This window comes from Helianthus annuus, chromosome 13 (genome assembly GCF_002127325.2).
Source record: "Helianthus annuus cultivar XRQ/B chromosome 13, HanXRQr2.0-SUNRISE, whole genome shotgun sequence".
In the NCBI taxonomy this organism is placed as follows: Eukaryota; Viridiplantae; Streptophyta; class Magnoliopsida; order Asterales; family Asteraceae; genus Helianthus; species Helianthus annuus.
In genome coordinates, this window is record NC_035445.2 from 163,669,740 (window position 1) to 163,677,532 (window position 7,793).

The 7,793-nt window shown below is 30.5% G+C and overlaps 1 long non-coding RNA gene across 1 annotated transcript; it reads right to left on the reverse strand.

Annotated features, from left to right (window-relative positions):
• Positions 1–5,170: 5,170 nt before the first annotated feature.
• Positions 5,171–5,806, reverse strand: LOC110903520. The gene is made up of 3 exons (XR_004876507.1): positions 5,767–5,806; positions 5,584–5,641; positions 5,171–5,289 (listed from the first exon to the last, which is right to left on the reverse strand). It is a non-coding gene; the product is annotated as an uncharacterized LOC110903520 (long non-coding RNA).
• Positions 5,807–7,793: the final 1,987 nt, after the last annotated feature.

Genomic DNA, 7,793 nt, shown 5'->3' on the forward strand with positions numbered 1-7,793 from the left:
GGAAATAAACATAAAAAACAAACAATTTTTTTAAGGCACCTATCTTTAGTGCTACATTGGCTCAATTTTAAGGCAATGATCCCGTATATCAGGCGGTCTTGTTCCCCGTGTGGATTCATTTGTGTAGGAGGGATGAACATGAAATCTTGGCTCTTTATTAAAAACTAGTCTAAGACCCCGCGAGCTTCGCGGGTGGCTAAACACCAACTAAACACATAAAATAATTTAAACGTAGAAGCGTTAAAGTGTGATTTGGTTAAGCCTAATATTTTGAGACAGTTGAGCACGTCCGAATAGTACATCTACATAATGTTCGTTACAAATTAAGTTTTTGTCAACTAAACCTTCATGATGTTTTCATGATGTCTTCTTTAACTCCACTATCACATTCATCCTCTGACATTATCAATTCCAATCAGGACGACTTAGAATTTAAAGTTCTATTGCTAGATTATTAAAAAGAGTTCATTACTATTTTCGTCCATGTGGTTTGTCAAAAATCACTATTTCAGTCCATAGTTTAAAAATTGTGATTTCAGTCCTTGTGGTTTCACTTTCGTAACCATTTCAGTCCACCTCGTAACCATTTCAGTCCCTGTACTTACAGAATAAATGGATTGAAATGGTTACGAAAGTGAAACCACAGGGACTGAAATAGTCACGAAAGTGAAACCACACGGACTGAAATCGCAATTTTTAAACTAATGGACTGAAATAGTGATTTTTAACAAACCACAGGACGAAAACAGTAATTAACTCAACTGTTTTATATACATGAAATTAATTTGAAAAAAGATAGATTCTTACTTAAGTGTAAGAACAACTCAAACGTGTTCTTAGAGATATCAACTGGTTGGCTACCCTCCAACACTTGATTTCCTATAAATCCCTTTTACTGTTATAGAAAAAAAAATAAGGTTATAACCCGGAAATTTTCCGTGTAGGAAAATTTAATTTATAACAAATAAAAGTATAAAAATAACACTTTAACATCTAAAGTATCCTCTTTTCCTTTTCTCCATCATAAATTTTTAATTGGTTTCTTAAACTTTTTCTTGTTGTAAATAGCCATAAAAACATACAAAAGCACGAATGTAAAGTAAACGTCTATATTTAGAGCATTTACATTGGAACCTCTATTCTATATTATATAGAGAAAATAATAGAGGAAACAACAAAAATACCATCATATTGGAATTTCTATAATAGAAAAAAAATAAAGTAAAGTACACCTCCATATTTATAGGGTCACATACATTCAACCCTCAATATTATTATTCTGAGTGTGTAATATCTAATATGATTTTGAAAAGCTTCATTTATACCACATCCTCACCAATTTTGAAAAGACCCATTTTTAAAAAAAGACTCATTTCATCACAACATGTTTTAATCGAGTTAATCACAGGTTATCCTCTAAATATCTTTTGACATCTATACATAAAATAAATACAAACAAACTAATCATAAATCCGTCTTTAAACAATTTTCAAAGTTTACCTACTTGAGCAATTAGAGATAAGTATAAAGCAAATCACCTGTTAGGTAAAAATGGTTGAAATTGCGTTTTTTTATTTCAGTAAACCAAACTTTATTAATCACCAAAAGAGGCATACAAACAACAATTAAGCTTCCAAAAAACACACTAAGATACATCCAAAATACTCTTACCCCATTACACATCCAGTCACTTTAAAAAAATTATCTATACACATACACTAACCAAAGTCTAAACCAGAGAAAGTGGACCAGATTGAGAGATTGACGCCTATCGATCTGTTAATCATCCACCAGAGAGTAGCCTCCTTAATGTCTTGCACTATTTTAGTTTGAAAAGCATCGACCCCTTTGAAGATCTTATCATTTATCCTGAACCATAGCCTTCATACTATCATGAGAAATACAATATAAATCGGCATTTTTTTTCATGGGCGTATCCAGACTAATTCTACATACACAAACCTTCCAACATATTGATTTAGCGAAGATACGTGAAGCGAACAAAAGACAGGAAGAGCAGCTTTTATATTTTTTATCATACCAGTAATCATTTTATAAATAATTCTATACAAAATTACAGGAAGAGAAACTGTTATAGTTAATTTTTATAATATCAATCATAATGCTATACACACCTTGTTGTAGCTTAAACACATTTCTTCATATTATGGCCCAATTTGATCAGATTCTAAAAAACGAAGAAAGATTATCATGAGATACTGTAAAACTGGGGTTTAGGATGTAAACCATAAAAATAACAAATTAATTTAGATGATTAGCCTTGTAGAAAACCCAAATCGGGAAAGTTTACCTGAATCGTTAACGAAAAAAATCAGACTCAGATTGGGTTACTCAAGCGAATAGTAATCACTGGAATAAGATCGGGTATCAAACATAAGAGCACACATAAGTTGATTAATGGAATAAAATGGTGAGGAGAAGAATATACATCAGTGAATCGAATAGAGATCAATTTCCCATAGGATCCCATTTAAGATATATAGATATAGATATATAGATATAGATATAGATAAAGAACGGTGCAAGATATACCTTTCCTTCAACTTCTCATAGGATCCCATTCAAGAGTTCCTTGTAGGGGAATGAGTCTGAAAGAAGCTCATCACCTAAAATTACAAAACACAATTTGAATTAGATATGCAACTCGAGTACAAAAACAATAGTCGAAGAAGACTCGGAGCATCCCTAAAATTACAAATAACATAGTCAAAGCATCTCATAAAAAACATCAATATTTCATAGCATTCAAAATTTAAAATCAAACACAATAATGGTTTACTTCAAAATTTAAATTTAAAATAATAATTGACTTCAAAATTTAAAATTTAAAATCTGAAAATCAAATCACTAATATCCAATCCCGTAAATAAAGCAAACTTATTAGGAAAGTCTAACATTTCAAATTTAAATTCAATTTACAGATTTGAAATTTAAAATCAAACACATTAATGACAAACTTTCAAATTTAAATTTAAAATAATAATTGACTTCGAAATTGAAAATTTAAAATCAAACACAATAATGGTATACTTCAAAATTTAAATTTAAAATAATGATTGACTTCAAAATTTAAAATTTAAAATCTGAAAATCAAATCACTAATATCCAATCCCGTAAATCAAGCAAACTTATTAGGAAAGTCTAACCTTGCCAAGCAAAACCAACCGACATAGAAACAAACTCATAAGAGAGGGAAAAATATAAAACAAACAAAAGGAGGGGTTTCAAAAAACGTAAATGAATTTATTTATAGAAACACTACAAATTTTCCGGAAATTAATACAATACCAAATTTATTAGTAACTAAAAAATACAGCCAAAATTAAATGAGCATAAAGGATGAAACCAAACATTATACCGGATAAAAAATAGGAAAAAAAACAATAAAACTAAAATTTTTTATTAACATGTCCGACGAAGTTTAATAGTCCGGCAATGGCATAAAATTTAGGGTTAACCATGAAAAAATAGAAAAACAAAAGAATCATTAATACAATACAAAATTTATTAGTAAAAAAACAAAGATTTTCAAATTTCAAAAAATATAATAGTTTGATTTGCCAAAAAAAAAAACAAAATAACTTAAAAACTATAGAGATTAGCATAAATGATGAAAACTATCATTATACCGGATCAAAAAACACCAAAAAAACGATAACATTAAACTTACCTCTTGTGTTCGAAGAAGATTCAGACTCCTGCAATTGCATAAAAATTAGGGTTTATCATGAAAAAACAAAAAAGAATAAAAAAAATCAGTAAGAGCATCACTCTATCAAAGACATCAAGAATAGATCCATTAATAAGATTAGATTCGAAAGATTTAAATCATCATCAGCAACACAAAAATACAGAAAAATTATTAAAAAAAAAAGTGCGATTAAGCATTTAAAATACATAACAATCTTATCTAGTTTACATACCTGCAGAATAAGTGGAATGATCTACAAAAAAAAAAGAAGAACAAATTCTGAAAAACTTGAAAATTAATGTGATTGTCGAAAATTATGGAAACTAACACAAAATTTGGAAGCAATTAAAACTTTAATATAAGTTATTTTGATAAATTTGGAAATACGTTACAATTTAGACAACTTTGATAAGTATACATAATTGATATAAATTTCAAAAATTCAAATTTTGAAATAATCAGTCAAAACAATTTACCTAAATAGTTAAATATTATTCAAACTTAAATTCAAAACCAATGAGGTTAATATATTCATAATATAATCAATATTTAAATGATTGTGAAAAAAAATCAATCAATCACAAAAAATACAGAAAAATGATTAAAAAAAGTGCGATTAAGCATTTGAAATACATAACAATCTAATCTAGTTTACATACTTGTAGAATAAGTGGAATGATCTACAAAAAAAGAAGAAGAACAAATTCTGAGAAACTTGAAAATTAATGTGATTGTCGATAATTTTGGAAACTAACACAAAATTTGGAAGCAATTAAAACTTTAATATAAGTTATCTTGATAAATTTGGAAATACGTTACAATTTAGACAACTTTGATAAGTATCCATAATTGATATAAATTTCAAAAATTCAAATTTTGAAATAATCAGTTAAAACAATTTACCTAAATAGTTAAATATTATTCAAACTTAAATTCAAAACCAATGAGGTTGATATATTCATAATATAATTAATATCTAAATGATTGTGAAAAAAAAATCAATCACAAAAAATACAGAAAAATGATTAAAAAAGTGCGATTAAGCATTTAAAATACATAGCAATCTTATCTAGTTTACATACCTGCAGAATAAGTGGAATGATCTACAAAAAAAAAAAAACAAATTCTGAAAAACTTGAAAATTAATGTGATTGTCGAAAATTATGGAAACTAACACAAAATTTGGAAGCAATTAAAACTTTAATATAAGTTATCTTGATAAATTTGGAAATACGTTACAATTTATATAACTTTGATAAGTATCCGTAATTGATATAAATTTCAAAAATTCAAATTTAGACACCAAATCTATGGAAAACGAACCTGCTTGGAATCGATTGGAAGAATGATCAACTCTCTAAAGGACCTGTTGTCAACAAAGACATCACAATTTTAAGGATTTAAATAGAGAATGATGGATGAAACATTGCTTAAGCTTAAACAATAATTTGTACCATAACCTTTCTGGTATGCCAAATCATCACTCCCAATTGTTGAACTGTAATAGTGTCAGCAAACAACGTCACCTCTGACAATTGCTCAAAATCTACTTCAATACGTGAATTTAATCGGAAAACCTAAAGATGAACATATGATAGAGAACATCAAACAGGAAGCGACATTATCAAACATGAATCGATATTTGAAGAATTGTTACCTATTTGTTGAATCGTTTGGAGAAGACAGTGATGGATCCCATCTTTCAAAAAGCACCAAATCTTGAAAAATATCACAGAAGCACTCAAGAAATGAATATAGGTATTGATGAATGCATAAGTTAGAAATCACTGAAACCCTAAGAAGAGGCGGCGGCTAGGTCTTCCAGACACCAACAACGGCGCAAAAAGAAAATTGAAAACACGGATACATACCTTATACGCCGCATAATAAGGACTGGTTGCTTCCACTCGCGATTGAAGATGAAGAAATCTAGGGTTCTGGAGATTGCAAATAACATATTAAAGATCGATAGATGATATCTAGGGTTTAATGAAGAAATAGACAGTGTTTAACAATGACAAAGAAAAATCAAAGAGGGAAAAAAAATAACATACCTATGTTTTTCGAAGATCAATCGATGAAGAAGGAAGAACCGGATGCAAGAGATGAGTATTAGGGTTTTAGAGTGAAGTGAAGCGTATTAAAGAAGCTAAGGAGGATGGTTTTGGCGGAAAAAAGCAAAAAAAAGTGGTCTAAGCAAATGCCACGTGACAAGTAATGGCTTAAGCTATTGCCATGTGGCTTAAGCTTGTTTTGCTTTATTAGAAGTAGTAGATTAATTGCATATTTGATAAAAATAATTATTGGTCAAGTGCCTTGATAAAAGTAACTAATATACATGTACATGTGGGTTAATAAATTACCATATTTGGTTTATTTTTTTTAACGGCAGACAACATCTTTATTCATCACCCAAAATTCACAATTATAAACTGGTTAGTAAACTACCAACCAACCATATTTAGGTTATATTTTTCAAAAATTGCATCTTTAAGATATGTGGTTTACAATTTTTAATATGTTTGAGGTTATAACAATAAATAATATATTATATTTTTATTAAAAACTATTTACCTTTAAGTTTTGAGTTTTGACCAACTACAAAAGGAAAAGAGAAACCTCAACCTCCTTCTCTCATCCTTTATGTTAGAATTGTATAGAACTTGTATTAAGGACCTGCGTTTTACACTAGGACTGTTAAACCGAATAAAAAGTAAAAACAAAAGTATTGAAGGTGTGTTAACTTGTAAAATTAGACCGAATCGTAAAACATAGAAAAGAATAACTTAGTCGTCTTAGGACCCGCGAGTTGTGAGGGGCCGTTAAACCGCAAAAAATAGACATAAAAACGTGAAAGATGAAAAGTATAGAGGACCAAAGTTGAAAGTAGAAAATTGCTAGGTTAAGAATGAAAAACTAAAACTAAAGGGGTTAAAAATCTTAAAGATGATAACTAAATGAGTCAAAACTAAAAAAAAAAAAACAGAAAAGAAATAGTGTCACACCCCCAAAATACCACATGCGGGAACACCGCGGGATGTGTGACGAACCAGGACTCGAGCCACTAATCACATTGAACCACGCATTGTATTTAAACAAAACATATCATTAATTGTCAATTGTAAAACCAATCATAGGATTAAACCAAAAGAGTTGTGTAGCGGAAGCATATAGTAAATTGTTAAACAACTGTTTCATAATAAGTATTCAAAACCAATGTATCAATGTACGTATATCCAAGAGCCTCGATCCATGACCACTCCAGTACTCCCAGATAGCAAGTCCATGTCAAGAAATCTAATGACCTGCAAGCATGCAGACAAGTGTGTCAGACGACGCTGGTGAGTTCAAAGTTTGTTTACTCGTTTAATTACCAGATGTGTGTTTACAACAGTTCATCGTTTAGTTTTGATGTTGTTATTACTCGATTACCGTATGTGGCGACTAGATGTGAATGCCCAACCCCAATGCCTCCATTTAGGCATTGGTCATGAGGTCAAGGTATCAAACAACCTTGAATAGATGTAAGGGGTCTTATATATACACGATGAGAATGCCCAACCCCAATGCCTCTAACTAGGCATTGGTCATGAAGTCCAGGTAATTAGTTCACGCCCGTCCTTTCGGGCCGGTGTGAGGGTGCCAAACCTAATAGCGCTATCAACTAAATACCTCGTTGCTTCTTCAGCAACACGGTAGATGTACGGGGTCTTACATGATTTATACTGTGTTCAATAACCAACATCACGATTAAACAGTTTACCCAGTATTCCCTTCAGAAACGTTTACCAGATGTCCCAAACCACCGGGACGCATGCTTAGAAAAGTGCAGTGAACTCACCTTGGTTTGCTCGGTAAGATTAGTTACTTGTTTATCGTTGGATACCCCAAACCCTAATATGATTCCAATGACAGTCAGTTTTGTTTACACAGAAGTCACATATAATCGACAAGTGATAAGCAAGTGTGGCGCATATTATCACACAAGTTGTAGCAAGTATTCGACCATATGTATATTCACATTACCAGATCATATATCACAGTAACAACTCACTACTCACATTAACAACTCAACCCTCAC